At 46.0% G+C, this 25023-nt stretch overlaps 1 protein-coding gene across 5 annotated transcripts in view; it reads right to left on the bottom strand.

Moving 5' to 3' along the window:
• Positions 1-25023, bottom strand: part of LOC128879873 (nephrin-like) — a 347536-nt gene that overhangs the window by 282030 nt on the left and 40483 nt on the right. The window contains exon 1 of one of the 5 annotated variants that reach the window (XM_054129423.1): positions 3587-5276. The exons of the other annotated variants lie outside the window; for them this stretch is intronic. The gene's annotated coding sequence lies outside the window, so the exon portion shown is untranslated. Of the gene's footprint in view, positions 1-3586; positions 5277-25023 lie in introns of those variants that run through there. 5 annotated transcript variants of the gene reach the window in all.

Genomic DNA, 25023 nt, shown 5'->3' with positions numbered 1-25023 from the left:
ATGCGCCCAGTCACGTTCTCGAGCCGCGACGTGTGCAGCGACTTTGTTTACCGGAGCTTTTTGATGGATCGCGCCATCGAGGACGATCGTGCACCGTGGCTACGACGAGTCTAAAGTCCGTGGCTCGTTATTCCCGCACCAACAGAAACGGTTACAAAGGAAAGGAGGGAAAAAGAGGCGACGAAGGAAGGAGACGTGGAAACCCGGTTAAAACGAAGCCTCGGCAGCAACAAACGCCAAGGCTCGTTTTCTTCCTACTCCGCGCCCATCCCCTCGACGGCACCAGCCCCTTTTCTCAACCGACTCTTGTTCCTAGAAACGGGTTCAGACCTACCGGGAGTAGTTGTCTTCGTTCCGACGTCATCTCGAGTAATTGCGGTTGCATAGAACCGCGGCGTAACGCGCAAATGCGCTTTGCAATTCGAACGAGAGCTTCGACGGCGAGATTTAAACACCGTTTGCCGTCCCGACTCTCGCCTCGTCTCCGGGACACGAAAGCCCCGAGCATCATTACCATATTTCCGCGTCAATTAGCTCGGCTATCGCTGAGCCTGCGCGACGTGTCTTCTTTCATTGTCTACGCTACGCGAAGCGATTAGGAGCCGGGGAAACGGGTACACGACCTAGTCTCCCCGTTGGGTAGAGTGGAAATGCTCGCTTGTATTTCAAATGTACGATCGACGGATGTATTACTATCGAGGGGTGAGATTGCATGTCCGCGAGGAACATTTGGTATTAACGAAGTATGACTTTTCAGAGTGGCGAGATTTGAGTACATTAGCGATGATAGTTAAGAAAAGCAGCTTTAAAAATTGATGTTTGTCTTGTGGAAGGGTAAAGACTAAACGTCTAAATAAACGTCCGAGGACGCGCAACGCAGAGGCGTGATAATGTGTTCCGAAAATCTACAAAGTGTGGCCCGCGGGCGCGTGTCGTTCGTCGGAACAATCTGGACGGGAACACGGTGCTTCCGTGACGTTTCTCATGGAAAAGCGCAGCACGTTTGAACGGCGAGTAACGAAAAGTACAGACGCCCAGGGAACGCGCGGGATTAAAAGCGGCGGAGTAATACGGGGCGAATTATTAGAAACCATGACAGAAGGAGCGTAAAATCCCCTTGAAAAAAGATAAGGTTTGCCAAGAGGAAGGAACAAGGCCGTTTTAGTATTCCCAAGCGTAGAGGCGGAAACGCGATGGGTAATTAACCTGGTTACTGGCAGACGGGACGTGCGTACGTTCTTCTTGCTTTTCTTGCACGACCACTCGCGAATGAACGCGTGCAAATACCGAGTTACTATCTCAAAATTGTTCGGACCAGCCAGCTACCGGAGAGGAGAGAGAAAGAGCAACCATTACGGGCGATGGCTGGGCTCGAGGGAACGGGTTCTTACCGACCACGTCAATAATGCAAAGGCGTGTAAGCCATGGGGTATAAGCAAGACCGTAAATATTGCGCCGCGACGCTGATGGTCGCGGAAACCTCGGCAGTAAAACGTACCGGAAACCAGCAGGAGGAACAGGAACAGCAAAGAGACGCCGGATGCCGAGTCTCGATCGCTGCTCTGCAAATAGCTGGATGGCTTTGTGCTTATCAAACTTTCTGAGATTTTTAGCGTTGACGGAGAACAAGGGTCAGAAGAACCTTCGAATAAATAATTTACTTGCCAAACAGGAAATATCAAGGGGACTAGAAAGTAATGTCGTTTCTTTTACATTAAATTCAAACAAATGAATTTATAATATGTTTTCATTTTTAATTAATTATGTAATCGTCCTCGTTATCAACAATTTTTTGCCATCTAGTGTGAAAATTTTCAATACCTGATCGATATAAATCAATGGATACACAGTGGAGCTGATAAATAATAACCTTCTAATATAACGTGTCCCAAATTCGTGGTTTCACGGTAACGGGTGAGAAAGAAGTCGAGCACCGAAGGTCAAAATACGCTAAAGAAACGCCTAACGTTCCAGGCACCGTTATCGAGCCATCCGCAGTGCACCCGCGGCAGGAAGGAAGGCAAAAAGGTTTTCCTTCTTTGCTCGGGTTCCGGTTGCTTCCCTCTAGTATTCTTCCTCTGGCCGAAAGTCGGCTTTCGGTGCGTCCGGCGTGATCCTATCCGTCTCATAATTTTATCATCGTCGTTTTGCGCCGTCATGCCGCATCCGAGCGTTGAAAAATCCTCCGCGGCACGCCGCCAGTAATGGCGGTTATTAAGAATAATGATTGCCGAGCGGAAGACCAGGGACTGGCACGCGAATCCATATTCATGAGAATAAGTGAATCGACCAATATCTTAGCGACCAACGTGCCCCTTCCTGTCTCTACGAAAACGCATACGGAAGACGATCTTGCGTGACAAGATCAGTCGAGATTAACTCCGCTTTTTGAAAAATCTAAAAATTCAAGTGTCAAAGCGCTTCGTATAGTCATAACTTTTTATATTTTATACTTTTATATTATATAATAACTTTTCTGAAAAGGAAAGAACTTTTTTCAATATTTATTTGAATTTATAATATAAAGAGAATTTTAAAAAACAATGTACATTATTTCATCGCATTTCTCAATTTTTTTGTTTCATGAAGGTTAATCGATTTGTGCAATGAACGCCACAATTGGCTCGCACGATTGGTAAAATTAATTATTGGAATTTTACATGTATCCTCAAATTGAACATTGCGAGTAGGTAATCGTACGAATGGCAACAAACGTTGATGATTAATTTTATTTTTCCCACCCTCGTGACAATTCCTCCCTTACCGTCGAATCGTCAGCATACATCGCGGTTCGTTTTCTGCTGTTACTCGCTCAATGTTCGAAAAACGAAACAAACCGCGTCGATTTCAATCCGTCACAGCTTCCCGCGTTTTGGTTTCCATTCATTCTCGTTTATATTATCCACAACCTTTTACGTTCATCCCGCGACCCATTGATCGCTGTGCTTCAGCATCGCGTTAAACGGTTGTCATCAGATTTTCGTTCGAACGACGCGGTATATTGTACGTCGGGGGTTGAAATAGCCGACGTTACATTTGCATGAGCAGCGTGAGTCGTGATTCGAGTCGAAAAATTCAGGTCGACTCGATTATTTCGTCGCGTCCGTTCGTGGAAGCAACATTTTGAATCCGAATGTATTTTTATTGGACTTTCCTCAGTATCCAAACTTGCGTTCATGAAAAATCGATGAAATATTCAACGGTGATAATCGGTTCTCTCGACTGATAAAATTCAACGTCTGTCTATTCCAGATTTCTCTATAACTCTTGCCATTCTCGTCGATTGGCATCGTTAATTAATATATATATTTAATATCGCTCCTGTTATCGCGTTACGCTCTACGTCAATTTTAAACAACTACAAACACTCATCGATCTAAGATAGAATCTAGGTATGTCGTAATTAAAGTTTTACTGAATTATACATCATAACTCACTCGCCATATGTCACTAATATTCAATTCGCAATGTCACAATTAAAAATGGCACTTCGTTAAAATTTAGTCTAGCTGTCATTAAATAAAATTCCGCACTTATTTAATGCTGACTAAAACGTAACACAGTAAAATTATAACATGATACATACTGTGTCTTCGAGAAGTACCTCGTTGTCTCTCAGCTTGCTTCACTCGAGGAAGACGCGATCCGAGCAATTCAGGGTCGGTTGAATTGTTTGGGGGCGGTGGAAATAAATCGGTCCCGCCACGATGAGCAACTCGAGCTCTTCTGGTGGAATGCGAGCGACGCGGGATGGGGGATCGCGCGTCGATCCCTTCTCCGCTCGATTGAGCCGCCGCGATGATCGTGATTGGATCTAGCGGGTCGAGTCGTCGGAAGGAAGGAAATCAATTATCCTTACGAGAATTCGGGAGCTCGGGAATCGCTCGAGCCGAAACGAAATCGGCCGACGAGCCCCGACGATTAAGATCGCGAAGAGTCGCGCGGTTTATTGTTTTCCACCTAAGGCGTCCCTTCCAAAGGGTGTCTTCCCCACTTTCCGTCTTCGTTCAACCTGCGGCCACCGATTCTTTTCTATCCCGTGAGATTTACGCCTGCAGCTTTATTTATTCACGCTTTAATTACCGTCTCGAGGATGCCGGTGGCGTTGGGGTGTCCGAGCACGTGGATGCACTCCGAAACGAGAAACTTCAGGGTGGCACCGAGATTAATGGGGGTGGTTAGCGTTCTTCGGCCCTCCGTCCAGCGCGTGAGAAATTTGCGTCGTGTGCGTACACGCGTACCGAGAAAGGGAAAAAGGAAAGAAAGTAGTAGAACGGAGACGGGTAACGTTGTTATTCATCGAGGGAGAACGAAGGGGTGGCGCGGGTGTTTCCTACGTTGTCTCGAAATGACGTCGGCCAGGCCTTTTCAGGCTCTTCTTTGTTCCAGAAACAAACGGTCGACCCGTGAAATACTTGACTCCATTTCATCCCTCTTTACGACCCCGATCTCAACCTCCGTATAAGTCGGTTTGAGAAATTCCCTCCAAAATTTTATTGTTCAACGAAATTGCTTCCATCGACTCGACCTCGTCGCTCCACGGGATTCGACGAGACGGATTCGATACGTCTTTGACGATATCGCGTCCCGAGCACCAACGATTCGGTCTCTTACTCCCGTGGCTTGCTATTGAATGCAATGGAGAGGATGCACCGCTATCGGACCAAATTCTCCCTGTGCAGCCTTGAGTTATGGTTTCTGGATATTTTAAGGTGGCCTATGCGTTTGTTTCACACAGAAAGCAAAAGATTTCTTCGTTCACTGTTCTCCTCCAAGACGAGTGACCAAGGGATTCGTTTGTTATTTTCACGTACGAATCGTAGCCCAGACCTTTTCTAAGCGTTTCAGGAGTGTCTACCATGCATCGTACGCGTCTGGACCTGGCCTAGCATTCCTGGCGATGCGAGAAGCCGCAGAAGATATAATCGAGCCGAGGCGAGTCGAATCGAGTCGAGTGGAGTCAAGTGTAGGGTTGGTCGAAGAGGCCAAGGGGGCGGACAGCATTCATCCGAGCTGATAACATCGCTTGTTAAATCCACCCTTGCCACACCGGTCTACCCACCACGTTTACCTGGAGGCCTCCGCTGCTGCCAACATCCTACTGACACGAGATAGCAAGTCCAGTCGCTAGCTCATTCAACCCCCTCCGCCCTCGATTGTCTACATTCCATACCGACCGCTACCTACACCCGACTCTAACTATTACTAATTTCATCGAACCATCTGTCGCTGAACATCGACCCTCGTTCAATTATTACTAGGTGCCCCAGAAAATATTTACGCGCTTCAAAATATACGAATTTTCTAATATACTACGTATTGTGTTTTCTCCTTTCAATTTAATATCATAGATGCTAGATACAACTAGGACGGCATATTTAACACTAACCCTACCGCGACCGATCAAATGACCGTTTTCCAATTTTTCTATACAGTTTTTATATGCTGTAGATGAATTATATACAATTGTTTCATGCGTTATTCAATTTAGTTTCGCGTAAAATATTTTTGAAATTAATTGAAAAAAGTGTCTTTAAAACTGTAGGTTTAGTGTTAATATATAGATAATATAGATACGGATTTAAGAATGGAGAGATGGACCGATAACAAGCTGTCCAAAGCGGACACGAATCCACGTCGCCGTTAGTTGGATATTGCCGCTCGTCGAGCTGAATTTCACCCGATAGAAAGCGGTTATCCGTTGCGTTTTAATTCGGACAGCAATCCCCGTTCTTCGGGCGTCACGAGTGGGACCATCGATGCCAAAAACTGGCCGTCGATAGCTGGAAACGCGAGTATCGATCGTTGTCAGTTTCAGGTAGCGATCCTCGGCACCAAACGGGTCAGCTGTTACGCGTAACGCGGTTAACTGTCGCGTCTGGACGTCAATATTGATTTGCCTTTTTTTCGTTACGACGGAAGCCATCGATAACGGTCTACTCGTCGGCATTCGAACGGGGCGTCGAGAGTCGAACGTTGTCATTCTCAGGGGCTTGGCCTGGTCCAAGCACCGACTCGCCATCGTTTCGGCGATGATTGATCGCGTCACACCCGCGGTTTCCCATTTACACCCAAAAACTGTCATTCCCTTTCGCAGTCAAATATTTCTAACGGTAGAGATTCAACCCCCAATGGTATCTCAGATCGAGTTTCAATCACATCAGTCTTTAGTCGAACGAGAATCTGCAGCTTTTTGACAGATTGACCAGAAACGACGATAAATCTTGGTATGTATCTTGAATTAGGTAACAGAGAAAGGACTGATTGTTAATACAATCCAATCCAAACTACAATGAAATGTTCTCTTGCACCAACGCCGAAATGTACCAGCTAACCAATCTCAGGTTGCAGCAGCCTAATAAATAACAACGGTGTTTTACACGGCACATTGAAAAAGACAGGAAACATTTATGGCTACTCGCGAAATCTAACGACGTTACTCGCGGCGTGCAGTGTAAGTGCGATACAACCAGAGCCCGGTAATAATAATGAATCATCTTTAGCGTGGTTGTATACAGCGCGTAAAAAGATGCTCGGCGGTAACAGCGTGCAAGTGAAAGCGCGGGAACCAGCAATAGAATATCTTTAGAAATATCGAAAGAGAACGTCAGTTTCACGGTAAATTCTCCGTTTAATTTACCATAGACGTAATCTTGTATTGTTTACAAGATCCATCCGGAGCTTTGTTATGGGTTTAAAGTCCTCTACATCTCAGAAGTGGAATATTGTCTACGTAATTACCAAGACGGGAAAAAAAGGACAATCATTTGCCAAGAATTCCTCGTTGTTTTGTCCTCCCAAGTCTTCTTCTACCTTATTGTTCGACTAACGCCCGATGAAAAATGCTAAAGACGACGGAGAAAAGACAGAAAGCAGACAAGTATTGTTTCACAGTTTGCGAACGTTCGAACGAGCTCAAAGAAATGCGAAATAAGAACAAGGCTAAGGCGTTCGAACAGTCTATGACTAGGAGTGGCACGGCTTGAGAAACAATCGTGTTGGCCTAACGTCGTCGATTTGTCGAACGAGGAAGACTGTTCACCCCAATTTGACATCCAACCTAGCTAGGACCCTTTGCAATTTCAGCCACCGGGGGGATAAAATGCTGGGAAAATAAATAAAGCGTGTCGCTACTCTATCCGGGCAACCCTCGCGGGATCCTAGCCGGAGAGCTACCTAACCTGCTCGACGAGGAACGAAGGGTCCGTAGAAGAAACCTCGGTGAAATTAAGCGAGCTGCAAAATTCGTGAAAAGCACCCTTTTCGAGAGACCTTACTTTACTCTAGCTATGCGGGGATGCTCGGAAAGCCTCGTTGTAACAATTTCGCAAACTTTCTGAGTTCTTCAAGGGTCGTCGTATATACCGCTTCCCCCAACAGATGGTACAAACACTATGTGATTGTTCAACATGAAAGAATTAACGAAGTTTTCGAATATTTGGCGCAAGTGTACTACTACTACTACTGAACGCATTTTGAGTATTTGTATTTAAGGTTCTCTTGATTGTATCAAATTGTTGAACTATAATGTAATAAAGAAGGTACGTTTTGTATGGAACGTTGCAGCACCCTATAGAAAGCTTTATTTTTCATCTAAATATGTGTAGAAAGAGGGGATTTGTACTAATTACTCGCGCGAGTTAATATGAAATGTAGGTACATACGCGTGTGGTTTTTTCAAATTACGAAAACTGTGAGATTAAAAATGGTGGAAATTAAAATTTTATACATATTTATTTCTGGTTTAATTCGTCGACCCTCTCGCCTCGGAGGACAGGAATACGTGCTACTTTTTGAAGTTATGTACGCAACAAGACAAATAATTAATGTATATATTTGACGTGCGGCTCTTTTCCATTGCTACATCTTCAGATGTGCGTTTATAGATATTTATTAATCCGTTCGATTTTCGACAATTGCTGAGAAATCGCTGACCGAAAGAGCGTTCAATCTCCGGTTGGCGTTCCACGAGTCGATGCTGGGCAAAAACTTTCGGCCAGATTAACGCGTTCAATTATTAAGTGTACTCGGACCAAGCTATCGTGGCAATAGTGAGAGCCAAGCGAGGGGGAAATTTCATGAAAAGAACCCCAAGGGCCTCTCATGATTCGCGAAAATCCTCTTTGTTTAAACTTCTCCTTGGCGATCCATTCACTCGATTTTTACGGATGGGTCTAACGGATATTCATGATTTAAGAGAGAAAAGGTAGTACCGATCACGAGAACAATATCCGGTTAAACAGTTCATTGGCACGAGCGCGGAAGTAGTTTCGGCCATTAATAATACATTCCGATATAATGGTATAAATAACAAAAGAGAATCGAAAAAGGGGAATGGGAAAATTAAAAAGGTATTCGTGCATGCGAAGCACTGATACCTTTAATCTATGAAATGTATTCTACATACATTCTGCGTATGATTCCCGTATTTGCATATGCATAAACGAATAAAACACCAGTCCATCGATGACAATTAATAAATTACGTTCAACAAGATTTGCACGCCAAAGCCAATGAAAATTTATTAATCCTCTTTGATGTTTCATTACTCGGGAATTCGGGGCAATGACTACGAAAGTAAAGATCGCGCGTGTTCTACTGTGAGAAGGGGAAATTCAGTAGAAGCTTACCGAGTCGGACGTTATAGTCAGACGTGCTTATTCCTCTTACTGGGCTCATCCTTTTTCAATCAATTTTATCCTTCGCGAAGCAACCTGAATTTTATTATTCAAATTCAACGAATGTTAGAACAATCTATTTAAAAAAAAAAAAAAAAATAAAAAACCAGGAAAATATTTATTTGCATTAATTACATATATTCTCAATTATTAAGGGCGAATATCGAACAGGTCGATGTAGACCCGCCAGAGTAGACAGAATCGAGCTGGAAGGATTGCAGAGCGAGGGAAAAAGAGGGGAAGATCGCGCACATGTGCATCTACGTGAAACCGGAAGCGGATATGGCGGAAACGGGGTGGAAAGGGCTGGGGGCGAGAGGGTGAGGCAGGGGGGGGGGGTGTAGGACGCACGGTTGGTCACTGCGACGGAACCACCGCGCATAAATCCCTCGCTTGACGAGCGCCGTTGTTTTTGCGATTTACGAAGCGCGACAATATTTGCGCATTTGTCCTGCGCGATCGGTGTCACCGTTCGTTTCGACGCTGAACGTCGCCATAGAAAGCCAGACTTGACGATAATTATTCAAGAACCCCAGCGCTTTTCCCAGCGCGAACGTCCCTGGCAAAAATCTACAGGCTATGCTTGACAAATCATTACCCTGAACGTGCTTTTAGCTTCCAATCATAATTTCCAACAAAAATCGTCCTCCAGTCGAGGGGTTGATACTACCCGCATTATACGTAATGTCAAACAATTAATCGTATGTGTCAGTACGTTAATGCTCGCCGTGATAAGTTAAATTTTGTTGAAGACTCGTTATCCCAATTTAAGCGCAATTTATACTGGCTAGAAATTAACTCCGGCGTTCATTAATCACTTCCCTCATTTTTTTCCCTCGATATTTGCGCTTTCCGCGGTAATCATTTATACCGAAGTTTATCCGACCGCTTGGTAAATAAATACATAAATATCGTCGGCGAAGTTCAATGACGAGCGAAGAATGAATAAACAGGAATTTTTCCCAGAGCGAAAGAGTAGCGATAAAGCGCCATCGATCCGCGTTCGGTTTCAATTTCGAGGAGGCTCGCAGTCGGGCATTGGAAAATCGCGGTAACCGCGAAGAATGTCCGATAACTGATCTCGGATCCCCAGGCCACTAATTGCTAGCCGTAAACTCGCGCTGCAGGTTTATGTAATGAGCGCATATATTTCGTACCACCACCTACCGCCCCATTGTTCGGCCGGCCGCTCGTTATTTTCCAAGCAAACTTTCGTAATAACGATGACCGCCGCGAACCGAGTCGCCGTGGCGTTAATCAATTTTCTAACGAAACCATCGGCATTTTATTGAACGGATACGTGTATGCTCGCCAACCGCAACGGTAGCTATCGGTCCGCGAAAACTGTTTGTTGTTAAGCATAATTGGACTAACGAAACGCCGCGCTGGCTGGAAGAGGGATCAACGAGGTGGTGGGGGAAATAAAAAAAAAAAAAATAAAAAACCAGCGGCATCGTTTCCAAGCCACTAACTTCGAACGATAAGCGGCGCAGCAAACGACCCACTTTTCTCGACGTTCCATATATAACGAAAGGTGTACGCCCCTCGGTAACTTTACTTTCCTTCCGCTCGGCGTAACCTCCGCCTCTCCCACCCCTTTTCTCGCCCCAAACGAGTCATTCTCTTCTTCATTAACGTGCCAATTTCTTTCTTTATTTCTCTTCCTCCTCCCTTTTTACATCTTCCTTCTTCTGTTCGCGACCCCCGATGGCTCGAGTCGTGCCTTGACCCAACCGAATTATGCATGCTGCCAGCATATGCTTTTTTTAAGAAATTTCGATGCCATGCAGTCTACGCTCCTCGGAGATTTAGTCCGTTTAATCGAGTTTAATTTAGTCGAGAATTAGTTCTAACTGTGAACTCAAATTTGTCAACGAGCATGAGAACCCTTTTTAAATAAAGAAGACTCCTAAGTCAAGTGAATCATGTATCCGTAGGTGCTCACGAGGTCTCAATCTTCCGCTATCGATTGGACGTCTAATCGCTAACATAATTTATTGATTCTCACACAGCTTCCCGGACACAGACGCAGCGACAGTGACATTTCACGTGCGCGATATTTTATTTACAACCGCCCTAGAGGAGGACTCCTTTCCGACAAAAGATGTAACATCCGACTCATCCATTTTTAAAGAATGTAATCAACGCGAGGAGATAATTAACCGCGGTGTTGCTAGTATTTTTGGGCGACAATAATCACGGTCGAAAAAATTCTTGCTCAACTAGACGCCCGAGGTCCAGCCCCACTGTTACAAACTTAAGTACACCGTTGAGCTGAGCTTTAAGCAACATTCGAGGACACAAACTTCGACCTCTTCTAAGTAGCGAGCTTTTATGTACTGCTAGGTGACATTTTGAAAAAACGTTGGAACAACACAGTAACACGAGAGGGAAGCCGATGGAGGCCGTTCTAATTGCATATACTCGAGCAGTTACGCCGCCGATGATAATACCGATCGGATATGCCCTGTTTGACGGATTATCGAAAATCGATTTGCACAGTAGCCAATTAACCTACAAGTCATTACCGGCCGTAATTACGCCGATATAGATCTCAGAACGCGTTTCAATTGATAATAATAACGATAATGGTTGCGCAGTCCGCGCGTACACTCGAGAACGGATCGTCGAAGCGTTTCCGATTCTGCCATTTGTTGTCCCTTTCACTGGCAAGAGTTAGGCCGATACGTAACAGACATCAAACCCTTAAAATATCAAAATTGATTTCTCCTTTGTGGTAGTATGTATCTTAAAGATTGAGGGAAAAGGGCCGTTTTTTGGATGTCGTGTTGCTTTTGCGGTAATCCGAACGTTAAAGATAACGATATCGTAATTCTCTTGGAAATGGTTATTCCAGCTGGTAATTTTATACCAAACCAACGAGGAAAAACATTAAAACAAGATTATTAAAATAGCGACTATTAAACGATGAAGTTCAGGTTTTTAACTTGAAAAAGGATCTGTTTTATTTCTCCTCTCGGAAGGTATGGTGTCCAACGTAATTTTCACAGATACAGTCTGTCATTACAAACTTCTGGATTAAGGGTTTCCGAGGAAGTTTCAATATTTGTTTGTTATGGCGCGGACCACTGCAAGGCCATAGAAATTTCTATGAAAAACGAAATTCAAACGTTTGTTAACGATCGCGAGCGTCTGTTACAATAGTGTTTGGAAAATAGGAAAGCTGGCCAACGATCGGTGGCATCGGGGGAACGAGTGCACCGATGTCGATCAAATTGCAGTTCCAGCTCGCTAATTCCCACGTGGAAGACACAATAACGTGTATACGTCCGTTCTCTTCCCCGTCGCTCGGTCCTTTCTCCTTCCCACTCTGCCTGCCCCGTTCCCGACTATTGCAGCCTCTGTTCTTCCATTTTAATTCGTCGCGCTGGCTAATTGGCAAGAATGCAATATCGCTCGCCTTGGCGAAGAATAGTCGCTGTCGCGGTACGTAGACTCGTTCGCGAACCGAAACACGCGCGAGTGCGTCCCTTGAATGCGACGATTTCGCGCGTATCGTTTATTTTCTTGGCATTTTCATTTATGGCATCGGAGCACGGGGACACGCTTTCGAGAAGCCTTCACTCCGCGTTCAAATCGAGCGCCACTTTCCAATGGGAGTTTTCGAGCTCGTTCACGCTAGTCTGCTTGCCGACCCGTCTACTCACCTCGCGATTAATTGTACCAGATTGTTTTCAGTAGCTGGCGTCGTTGCGCACGATGAATGGGAGATCTTGGAACAAAAAAAGCCTCGTGCACAGTTTCGATCGAAATCGGTCGTAGCTCCCTCTCTTGTGTATCTACGCCCGACGAGGCCCACTCACCCGATTACGCCTTCGCTCGTTTGCGAGAAATTGACGTTTAAAAAAAGAACGATTACTTCAGCGGTCTACTGTACCAAGGAAATAATCGAAATTTATTATCTAGTACGTATGACGGTACTCTATCGGTAAGACGTGGTACTGTAGAGATCTAACGGATCGATGGATTTATTGATGGAACGCTCTTCGAGGATTTAGAAAGCTTTTCATTCGGAACGAATTAATTCCTATCAAGTAAAACCATAGTTCCCTATGTAATAACATATGCCTTAAATGCTAACCTCCCGCTATTAATTTCTACATAAATCAGTGTGCAAACAGGACACACGACACAAACTATTTTAAGTGCAATTGGCTAGCCCCCTCGAGTAATTTCTCTGACAGACGTATTTCCATCATCTTTGTGCATTTTCCAGCAGGAGTCTGCAACCAATGCGCGACTAGCAACGCGAGAAGATTCCATCGCGTTTTTGTCCTCGTGAATGAACGCGCGGCTTCGTCGGGAAACATCGCTGTTCCACTGAAGAGTAATTGCACTTAACGATTTCTGAAACGAGTAATTAGTCACGACGATGGCTGTCAACGAGAAAGCCAATAAGGAAAGTAAGGGGGAGAAATTTAATGCAAATTCCTTGCTAAAAGAAGCTTTGCCAGAGTACGTTGCGAAGCTACTTTTCGTACTTGTAACGCCTCGCGATGAGATTCGATTTTGCTTTCGCAGCTTCGCTAAGTATATTAAAGGAATCGCCCTTCTCCAGCCCTAACTTCTTCCCTTCACATTCGTGCGTCGCAAAATGGAAAATATTCATAGCCGAGGGCGTACGGGATGACGAAGATCGCGATGTAAATGATGGGTAAACAAAGGATTTCTGTAAGCACTTTGTAAGAAGCTTTAACGTAAATGGACATGCACGGAAGAAACGCACGGAAAGATGCTTTATGAATCTATCATAAGGCAGGGCTCGCCTTTTGTCGATAGCCTTCCATTATTCGCTCCATTGTGCGCTTTCTTCGAGCGTGGCTTCGAGCTCGATGCTACGCGGCATCATTAATTAACTTTAAACGGTTCCATCGGCACGCTCCATCGAGATCGTTGTTCGACGGTAACGGAGAACATGGTAGAATCGGGTCCTGACCGCGAGACTGTCAATTTTCTAACTCAAATACTGAAAGTCGTACTCGAGCGTTTTATTCAGATAAGAATCCAGCCCATCTCTGATTTCGATACTCGGCGACGAGGTTATCCGTGAAAGGATGAGATTGCTAGATCGGAAACGGAGGACAACGTGATCCGTGCAAATCCTAGACGTTGCACAAGACTCGGCTAATGGACGTTAGGACTAATTATACGGGTCGTATTAATCAGCTATCGCATTACTTTCGAATGCAACTAACGCGGAACATCCCTTTGGGGGAACGATGGAGACTAATTGTGATGGAGTGACTGGCAACTCTCTGCGACGTGCCTGCGCCTGGCATCTTCCAGGTGGAATTCAGCGAGCTGATTATCTGACAGCGAACGATGCGAATGCTCAAACTCGCTTCGTTCGCTCGCGAATTGGCGCGAATCTGCATCTTCTATTCTTGATTCGTCGCGAAAATTCAATCTCGACCCCATGATCCCGCGGAAACCATTTTTGGCATTCGGTTCTACTTAGAAAAATTCTCAGAAAGTGGACAATAGAACTTTCACCTTCGAAATTTGCTTAAAAAATATAATCCCTTCCTCCCTCGATACATTCTTGCTGGAGCATACGAAGGCACGAGTTTGGCAGAAATAGTGCGAGCGGGCTTTACAGTATCTCGGTGGCATGTTGATCGACTCGATTCGCGTCACGTGTTCGCTTTCCCGATATTTGTAACGTTGTAAGGCATTCGCGTGTACCAAACCGCAAATAAGAAGACGGTGAACGCACGGAACGCCCAAGCCGGGGCCAATTACTGCCGAGAGCTACTCTGTTCGTTTTTGTATAAACTCTCGCTAAACAAACTTTCCCACTTAACGCCGTCACGTGAATTGAACGGATAACGGGAGCCCCGCGCATATTTTTGCGAAAATATCGAGGTCGGACGTGTCGATACTCCGCACGTACCTAGGACTGAAATTAGTCGCGATACATCATAACTCGGTGCCGTTATTGCGAAAGTCACTGGTAAATCGTTTCGAAGGGTGCAGTTAAATTACTACGAGAGAAGGTCCTCTTTAAAAATTAATTCCAAGGAATTGCATCCAGACTTCATTAGAGCAATTTTTTATTTTCAAGACAATTTCTACTTATATACATTACTGAAGAATCAAGAGGATTTCTTAAAAATAAAATTTTCTCCAAGTCCCTAAGATAGATATAAATACCATGTAAAACGAGATGTCGGGACCTGCATCCATTTCCTTGGAATTAATTCCAGAAGGAGACCTTGTTTTGGAGCGTTTTCACTGTCCTCTTAACGAGTCGCTCGATGTCGCCTGACTGGGATCCCCTCGAAATAAACTTTACCTTAGTTCCCCAGGAAACTAAGGATACATCCGAAACAATCGTTTCGTAGCACACGCGGTTTCGAATTTCACGAAGAACGACGTTGTTTTATCTAGCCACGGATACGCCATTAATAACAACGCGTCTTGCATTTCGAACGAGAGCGACAGATGCGTGCTCCAGTTAATTTTAATCGCGCGTCAACTCGAGCATAACGCGAATGCATGAAACATTGAAACCGTATTTAACTCTTAAATGATTTCCAAAGGAAATGAGTCTGGTATAGACTTTCAAAGAAAGATATATCTAGACAACAGAAAAAAATGATTCGCTGATACAGGCGACACACACTCTCAGGAACCAATTGTGTGCGAAAGTCGAGGGCCCGCTGTATTTGATTTAAATAATAAGAATTGGTCTCGGTACTAGAAAAGCACTAGCAATTAAATTTACAGCAAGCTGTACGAGGTTGGTAGGAATCAATTAGCCGGTTGCTTACCATCGTCTCCCCGATTTCCAAGCGCTGTGTACTTTTAACCCAGTTTCTAACCGCGGTCCTCGACCGAGGGGAAGGAATTGATCGTGTTCGACGGGGCTCTCTGTCGCGTTAAGGGAATAATTCCCGCACGAATTTGCGCGTTGCTCGCGGACAATCGCGCGAATGCAAAGGCGGGCGCGCATAATACTGCACCGGAACGAGCCGCACGCACAAAACGCGTCGAGATTAATATCGCCGTAATTCGTTGGCCAAATATTTATTTCGTGTTTAATTAATCGTTAGCTTTTAATGGCCCCGCCATATTTCCTGGCTTGTTTGCCCGTCTGGCTCGCGGGTCGCCGGCTATTCTATTATAAATTATAGCGGAATACTATTAGGCGCCCCTGGCGTTTGCCGGTTTTATCGGCGGACGCCCGTGAATTATCGCCCCTATCCTTGCGTGTCTCGCGACTCGTCCAATAAAAAAAAAGGAATCATTGATGCGCCACAAGTTAATCGATATAAGCCTCGCTTGTTTCGAGATGCTCTTGTCTTGCTAAATCGAAGAATCAACATTTTCCAGGACTTGGAGTTGAAAGTTTCGCCAAACAAGTTACAAAGTTGGCCGATGTTCCTTGCGGGTTTTGGTAATCGCGTCAGAATCGGCGAGAGATAGAGGAAAGGTGGAAGGAAGCGGTGATCGCGAAGAGGCGAAGACGAATCGCGCGATTCGAAGAAATCTCGAGGGCCGGTTGCCTCGCGAAAGGAGGTCGAGACAGTATCGTGGTCGGGGTGTACGCGATTCCTCCCCCGTGCCATCCCCTCTGGAGTACGCCGACGGCTGCCGGTCCGTAGTCACGCTAGCACTACTAATTGCATGTCCGACCAAAGTATATCACTACTACTGCCACCCCTTATTCCCGGCCAGCGCACCGAATCCACTCGTTTTGCCTCCCGCACACTTCGCCATTCCCGCTCTTCTGTCTCTCTATCTGTCTCTATCTTCCTCAATTTCTCTATCGTCGTCTCTCTCGTTTACCAACCAACCATGATTCCTATTCGTGCTCTCTCGCACTCCACGCCAGAATGTTTCACAGCGCGTGGAAGTTAAGCGGGCTCCGTTCGAGTAGGTCGCGACTGTTTCGATTAGATTCATCGCAGCTTTCCGCGACGCTCTCTCGTAATTCAACTTCCTGCTCTCTGTTCTCACTGCGATCCGCCCCTACCCCTCGCACTCTCTGATCGAGCATCCCTTACGCGATAGTCTCTATAGCAAAGGCCTATCGACATTAACACTTCGTGGTCCGCTCACGTATTAATACGTGTTCATCTAGTCCATAATCTCTGTACATTTAAAGAGAAGATTTAACCTATCGTACACTCGCTCGAAAAATAAATTCCCTTTACTATCTATGCTTCCACCTGGAGAAAAGGTTTGGGGTTCCTCCCTAATGATCTTCTCCTGCTCGTTAATTAAGTGGAACGGAGCGACTACTAATCGGCTGTTTGCACGGCTCGAGAGGAGTTGAGCAAACGGAAGGTCGTTCGTTATATCCAGGAAGAAGTATGCCGATAATAACGAGTAAGCCAAGATGAATACATTAATCGATTGTTCGCGCTCGGCTGGTGGAATAATCGCAATGTACGACCGGCTGAGCGAGACGGCGAAGGGGAGACGAAAGGTTGATACGCGGCTGGAAAGAGGTAAACGACCAAGAGAGGGATATGACGAGATGAGTCCTGACTTTCGAGACATTCGTTGTGGATTTTGCAGTCGACGCGGAAAATTTCAACGCTGCAAACGGTAACAAAGCCCGTAACAAAGGGACCGGGCCGTTGGATACAGCGTTCGATATTTTGGAAGGTGTATTTAGAAATTGCGGTCTCGGTCCATGGGCAAGGGGTGAACGGATAGCCGAAAGAGGAGTACATCGATAGTCGAATGTTTCGATGGAAATCCGCAGATCCGCGGGATGAACTGCGAGACACCAGAAATAAAAAAATATTGTTTAGGAAATTGAGAGGATCGCTGGAGAATTTCCAAGAAAATGGAGATTCTAAATTTAAGGAAACACGGGGAGTCGAAACGATCCGCGTGTATTCCAGTAAAACGAGGGTGTTTTAACGAATTAGTTGTACGAACGTTAGCATAAATTTGGGGATAACGAAGACACAGCCACGGGGAATATAGGGCAAGTCCGTTCGGATTAATCGCGAGGGCCGAAGGGGCCGAAGCAGCGAGGAAGATAACGCGTGTCAGGCATCCGGAGGTAAATCGTGACTTCCGTGAAATTCGACTCGAGCCTATCCAACCTGTGAAAACAGAAAAGCGAGAACACGAAAGTCGTCTTGGACGCGTGGCCGAGAAACGTAGAGCTAGGGCTCGATAAAGAGAGACGACTAGTGTAACGTACTTAAATACACTGATTCCGTTTTGGGAAGGAGCCGAAAAGGATCGCATTTAGTAACCTCGAGATCCCCATTTAGGAGATTCTTTGACAGAAATTAGCTTCTATAAGCTCACTCTAAAAAAAAATGAAAGGCGAACTTTTTGCGCTATAAGAAAACATTCGACCATTTTTGTCGTTTCTTTCCACCCTGTTCTACACGTCTGTCTTTATTTTGGTCCTTCTTTCGCGGGCTACCTTGTGTTCTTTACACCTCGACAAAGTTTTTTCCTACAAGGAACTCGCGTCCAGCGACACGCATTCGCGACAATTTCGTTCCCCGTTCGCGGTACTGTTCCGCAGAAGTTTCGCCGCAACTTCGCAAATAAGCTTGACGCGTCGTTCTTTCTATGTTCAGCCCCCTGTACGGATATTCCGCTTTTCCACGAAATCTCATTACGTCTGCAGCTTTCGTTCCCGTCCCATTTTTAGTTTTTTCAACGCGAGCGTTCGTCCTTTCATCGGATTTCACCGCGTTTGTCGCAGTAGATGCAACGGTGCACTCGCAGAGCAAACGAATCGTTATCGACGAAACGAACACATAATATACATATTTGATTATGGAATCATTCAACGTTCCGGTTGCCATGCTCGTCCTGGAGTGCTCGAGACAATTTTGTTTAAAATAAAATACAAATGATATTGAATACTCGTAAATAAATTCTAATAAAATTGTATCGTGGAGATAAGAATATATAGAAATTTTCATCTAGACGAGACTTTCACTGATTTCCGTTTAGCGCCATCGAGGACGCAGCGCACACAGACTTGTGTCGCGGCGAAGGTAAAGCGACAGTGAAAAGGAAGGAAATAGAAACGAGAGAAAGAACGCGTGGCGTTGTGCGCGGCTCTGTATGTCCAGGGTGGTCTTTCTCCGGCCACGGACACGCTTTCCTTTCTAGTTGAGAGTGCTTCGCGATTAATTCTCCGCTGAAGCGCGAACGCTCTGACCGGGGTACGCTGAAAGAGCCGTACGGCCTCTCGCTTCCGGTTCTCGCCCGATAGAGAGAGTAGAAAACACGAGATGCTCGAGCGATACGTCTTACCGTGATTCCTTGTCGTTGTTTCGCTTTTGTTCGCTCGTCACGCTTAATTAATCCTTAACCCGCAGATACCGCCAGGGGCGTTTTAACAACATCCTTCGTGAGAATCGCAACAACGACGCCATCGAAACTCGATTTCTAATTTTCACCGTGTGAAAGTTTCAGTGAGAAAATTATGCTGTTAAACTTATATACGTACTTTACTATGACGGTGCGGTACAAAAATTGTCTCCACGAACATTAAAATTTTGTCGTTTTAAGGTGCCAAGATAAGACAAAGGCACATGTGCCAATGATCGTCAAGATTCAAACACATGTGACTTGAAAGATATTCTATTCGCCAAAAATTTCGCTACCCATTTAAAATACCATTGTATGTGACCCCACGCCACACCCATTATTTAAAATGGTATTTTAAATACCCTTCCTCTAAACGTTGCCCAGCTTCGGTGCTTAACAATGCCCCACATTGTCCAACGAGAAATGAATAAATTATTCGTGGGAATCGGGGTCGTTTTGGAAACGATTTCGCGCGAACACGTAGCTCCTCTCGTTCCAGTTACTTTTCCAACGAACTGGGTTGGGGGATGTTTTTGAAGGGATCGTGCACGCGGAAGGCGTGCGAGCGTTATCCCGACGAGCCTACAGGAGAAACGCGAAACGACGAGTGCACGTCGACGTGTACCGTGGATACGACTGCTCTCCAGAAGAGCATTACGTACGAGACCGGAATATTTATGTAAAGTCTCGTGTCCCTGAACGGACTGCGGATGTATAATCGGATAACCTGTCGCGCGGCAGTTTACATGAAAATATTTACGAGCTCGTGAACACGCGTACAGCGTCATCGACCGAAAAACCCATCGCAACTAACGAGCCGCGCTCAAATTTCAAATAACTCTGTCGTCGATCCGTCGACGTTCGATTCGTCGAGGGTAAATAGCGCGAACATTTGTCAGGATTCGCGTGCACGCACCCTATCCCCGGTTTATCAACTCCGCGCCAGGCTGCGATAGCTCATACTTAATCGGAGGGATCGAGGAGAGATCGTGACGCTTCCAGGGAAGCCCAGAATGCTGAAAAAGAGGACCGACCCTCTTTTACTTCGAGGAAGTGTACTATTTTTTTTCACGAGTAAATTAATTTAAGAATCACTCGCATCGTTGTTGGATGATCAACGCAACTAATCACAATTCGTTTCGCTCGGAATCTAACATCGTATAAGCCTGCTCTGCGATCACTTGGAATAAAATTGTCGGATTCGAGAGCGTCCGTGCGAAAGATTTAACATAATGTCGGGTTAGCCGAACGTATCAACGATTTTTGATCACTCTTCGTCGAGTGGTGGGCGCGTGTACGGTGTCCATTAATAATTGAACGCAAGCGAAACACGAAGTCCCCTAAAAGGCAGGTCTTACTCGGCTGGACGGAACAACACTCGAGTCGTTTGGGGAGTGTTGGTCGGTCGGTGTCCATGCAGCTCGAGGGGTGATTTGTGTGCGTCTGTATCGCGGTTCGGTATGTACCGGTGTTCCAGCAAAGCGACGCGAACACGTGAGTTACCAGCGAGTGGGTACTCGAGGGCGCAACGCTTTATTAATGGTCCGCAAAGGCTCGAGTTACACGAATTTCTCCCTCGAAGTCCGTTATTTCGAGCAGGTGCCGTTAAAGCGGAGACGCGACAGACCGTCGAATGAAACCAGCGCGAACGGAGCTGCGAGGGTGGAGGAGGGATAAAAAAACGATAAAATGCATCCCCAACGCGGCGAGACGTAAATTAGACGGTGCAATTATCGCGACGATCTGAACGGTGATTACCGTGGATATAGTTGGTCGACGCGAGCGCGGCTGACCGCACGTTTGCTCGCTTCTCGTGTCGATCGCGACGATTGCATTTATGTCGCGACACGCCGATGGGTGTCGCGTGCCTCGATTAAACTTCATTAGTACCGCATAGACGATTACGATCTAACCACGAGAATGCAACGAGAACTCGCCAAATCTCACCGATTTCGACTCTGCTCGAGCTGCACGACTTGCTGGTGGTCAAATTACTTAAAGTGTACGATTTAAATAACCTTCCTCTCCTATTCAAATTGAGGGGTGTGTTGCAATAAGGAGGTAGCTCCATTTTTAAAAATTTTCCCTCCTAATTGCACTACAAAAAAAAAAAGAAATGTTTTTATTCCGTGATTATGTTCTAACCTCAGAACCATAAAAAAATGGAGCTACCTCCTTATGGCAGCACACCCCACAATTGGTTGTACGTCAAACTTCTTTCGTCATTCCCATCGTTCCTCGTCATACGCGTTTGCGTATCGCATCTTTGGAGGCGGTGTTGAACAAAAGCTCTAAGAGCCTGTCGGTATCCTCCCCGCGGAGGTTTCAAATATCTTGACAGCGTATTGGATTTAATTTCATCCATCAGACCGTCGCGGTACGCAGAAACGGCGCGCTCGTATCGGAATTCGAACCGTAATCTGACAACATCCTAGTCTAATATTTGTTTCACGAATGACAGTATTGATCGTTACCTGGAGCTATGTAAATGAGCGGGACGCGTTGACCGTAATGCAGAGATGTGGGTGGTCGCAAAATGGAAAAAGGATGGGCGCAATTTGTCGAGAAATTACTTTGGAAAAACGGACGCTGGGTCGAGCGCCCGGTTCGCAAGACGGATCTGGCTTCGAAACTATTCGATGTTTAGCTCGGTCGAACGATCAAAGGGCCGTAGTTGGGTCGAAATTTCCCCACGGTGCCGAGTATGTCGACGGTCTCCGCAGATTTCCAAGTCGTCCAATCGTCGTCGACGTAAATTACACTTCGACTCTGCACCGTCGTCGGGAAGTCCCTATTCGAGAACTGCGTCGTGGCACGGTAGTTAATCATCGGCAGTTGCCAACAGTTTCGTCCGCGATGCGTCCTAATCGCCCCCGTCTTGCCGATACAAGGCTGGCTTTGCACGGGACTCGATCGATCGCAACGTCTAACGATATAAAACGTCTATCCCGATTCAAACCATTATGAATGGAACTCTTCGTATTTTTCTGTGACGCAATTTCTACTCTTTTTTTGAGTTTACCACGAATTTGGGGTGTGTGAGAAGATATCGATGGGCCTGCAAGAAGCTCGGGTACCTCGGGTTCGCTAAACCCGTACTGTAGCTACGATTAACCCTTTGCACTCCTATCTCGAATGTGACGTCCAAACCAATAGAAAAGGAAACTGTTTCAAATTTCGAATAAATTACTTGAAAGCGTTGGGAGCTGCTGGTAACGAAATCGACGTATAATTCGGAGTGCAGAGGATTAAACATAGCTAGAGTCCCTGAGGGCCGCAAATAACATATCCACATCCTTGTCAATTAATACATTAAATAAAATTCGAACGAGCTGCCAACAGGCGATTTTCCGTGGCAGCGACGTTTCTTACAAAACTGACAGCGTTCAGCGCGGTTAATCACGCGCTTGATTCGCGCTGATTTACGATCAGCCATCGCCGGGGCAGCGCAGAACGGCCAATTTCAGGTGCTCGTGCATGATAGCCGTGCAACGGGGGTAAGTGAACGAGCAGATGAGAGGAACAACAGGGGGAGAGAGTGGAAGAGAGTGTGTGGATTTATTGCCAGGTTACCGAGCCGTGAATGCAGCCGGACGAACGGAGAAAACCGCAGGAAACTCTGTCATTGACCGTCGGTAATTTCTCTCTCCCTCCCCCAGCCCCTGTCCGGTGTTCTCTGTGCGCGTCGCGACGCCGCGCGTCTCTTTCCTACGCGGCGGCAAACGCTCGTTCCTCGTTTTCCATGGGATTGCGACGGTACCGAAACATTATCAACTCGTAGACAAAGCCGTATGATGGCTCAGCTTTCAGCCGAAGCGAATTTCATTCGGTCGAATATCCTCCCTGTTTCACAGCGGCCGCGGTGGAACTGGTTTATCCGGCTGATATCTACATCGCGCATGAAATATTCCCTGCGAGCGGCACGACTCTTTGAAGCGAGCATCCATCGTCAGCGATCACCCACGCGAAACGGTACGAAAGAAAATTGAAAACCTCTCTCTCGATTCCGCGATGGTCGCGACGCCCCAAAGTCGCTACCGCCAGGTGTCCTAGACGCTCTCGTATAATTAAAAATAAAAAATCCTCACACTCGTTTGCATCTAGAAAACTCTACCATCTCTTCGCAGTTCGACGCGGTTTTATCATAAATTCACAGGTCGAGCGACCATTCGAGCCAAAGAAACGTCGACCAACGATCGCGAATACTCGGAGCAAATTTGATCAATATTCGAGACACTAGTTACGCTCGACAGCGTTTCCCGAAGCCGGATTACGCATCGTTGATTTTCCTAAACTAGCCTGGAGAATCGTTTCGGGCAGGTGTGCTCGTTACGTTTATATTCGCGACCATTCGTGTCCGATATTACCGGGATACATGAGACGCGCTGTTTAATAGCGGAGTTCGAAACGCGAAATAAGGCCGGGGACGGTGGCCAGACTCAAAATTTGATATTCCTCTAATTAACGTCCAGCCCCGGAGAGTACCAACGCGAGATACAGCGAAGCCGAGAGTGTGAGAGAAGATGGTGGGCAGGGGGATGGAAGAGGGAGTCGGTCCAGCAGAGCTGGTGGAAATAAGCGGAGTATGTACTACTACCCCGTGGCACGTACACGGAGTCGGAACTAAAGCGAGGTTAAACAGAATTCTACTCGGCGCTCTCTCGTACTAGATCCTACCACCCCATCATCCCCATAATTGAGCTTTATCACCCCTATTTCAAGTAGTTGCTCCTATCTAATTTTCTGCCCCTTCATTCGGCACGCTGTCCCGGGCTCCAGTTTGTTCAACTTCCGGGCTGAGGGTAAAAAAAGGAACACGACCGGAGCCTGGAAAGACGAAGAGGACAGGAGGGCTGGGACAAAAAAAAAAAGACGGGTCGGGATGAAAATGAAGCTAAACACGACTGCGAACTCTTTCTCCGTCTATCCCCAGGGTTGCGCGCCACTTTCCGTTTCGGCGACTAATCGGACTCTATTTTGGCCCGTCGCGTTTCCAGCGACACCGGAGAGAGAACTAACAAGGGGACTTTTACAATAGGTTCGCCGTTATTTAAACGAGCTCCCGCGCGCTAATAGAGCTGGAAACGCTGAAGATAATGATACATAGTTGCGGGTGCTTGAGGTTACCAGTTTAGAAGGTATTCGAAGCTGAAGTTTAGCGAGGTGTTTAGTTGCTGCATTTAGAGGACTCCGCAACGATGACGTACCGCGTGGAGTGTCTCTTCTATTTACTTTCGAATATGTATTTTTTCAACTGCACGTCGCGATGACTCGGTTTATTTTTTCGCAACGAAAACGTCTTATAAGTATTCGTACCCTCTATATCTATCGAAGAAGTTGCTTAAACCTAACATCAACCGTACGTTTACATTCCGATAATCAAGCTTGTGTTTATACTGCGAGTATTGCGAGGCACACATTCAAGTACGAGTGAACATGTTCAGAAATAACGTGATTCGCAGTCTCTCAATCTATGCCAGCAATGCTGAAAGGCACGTCTGAAACGCTCAGTAGTAAACCGCCAATGCGAACGCTGGTATGTCGTGGCCCTGACTCCTCGTGGCCCTAAGGGCAGTTTGCGCGGTACCCAAGAGCCGAGACCGAAATAAAATCTGCTGGAAATCGAAAGCAAAACGAGCTTTTATCGCGTCGTTCGCCTCGTTATACGTCTCGAAACCACTTGACCCTTTAAATCGGTCGCCGAGAACTTTACGAACCAGAAGGAGCGGCACTTATTTCTGAAAAAAGAAAAAAGAAAATCCAACCCCTCGATATTCATCCGGAGAGCCTTTCCTCCCCTAACAATAACCCACGTTTATCGATCACGCGACTCGCGCCACTCCGATTTTCCTCATCTGCGAACCCTGCTTGGAAAATGAATAACGCTCTCCTAGTCGATCTTCGAAATTATGTTTAACGGGGATCAGTTTAGCCGATCAAAATTGTAACGAAGAAACATATTATATTGTAGAGTATTAACACATTCGCGACCGACAGGTATTTTACGTTTCTAATACCGAGT

Source organism: Hylaeus volcanicus, chromosome 7 (assembly GCF_026283585.1).
Source record: "Hylaeus volcanicus isolate JK05 chromosome 7, UHH_iyHylVolc1.0_haploid, whole genome shotgun sequence".
In the NCBI taxonomy this organism is placed as follows: Eukaryota; Metazoa; Arthropoda; class Insecta; order Hymenoptera; family Colletidae; genus Hylaeus; species Hylaeus volcanicus.
Note: the sequence above shows the minus strand (reverse complement) of the source record. Positions and strands in the feature narration are given on the sequence as shown.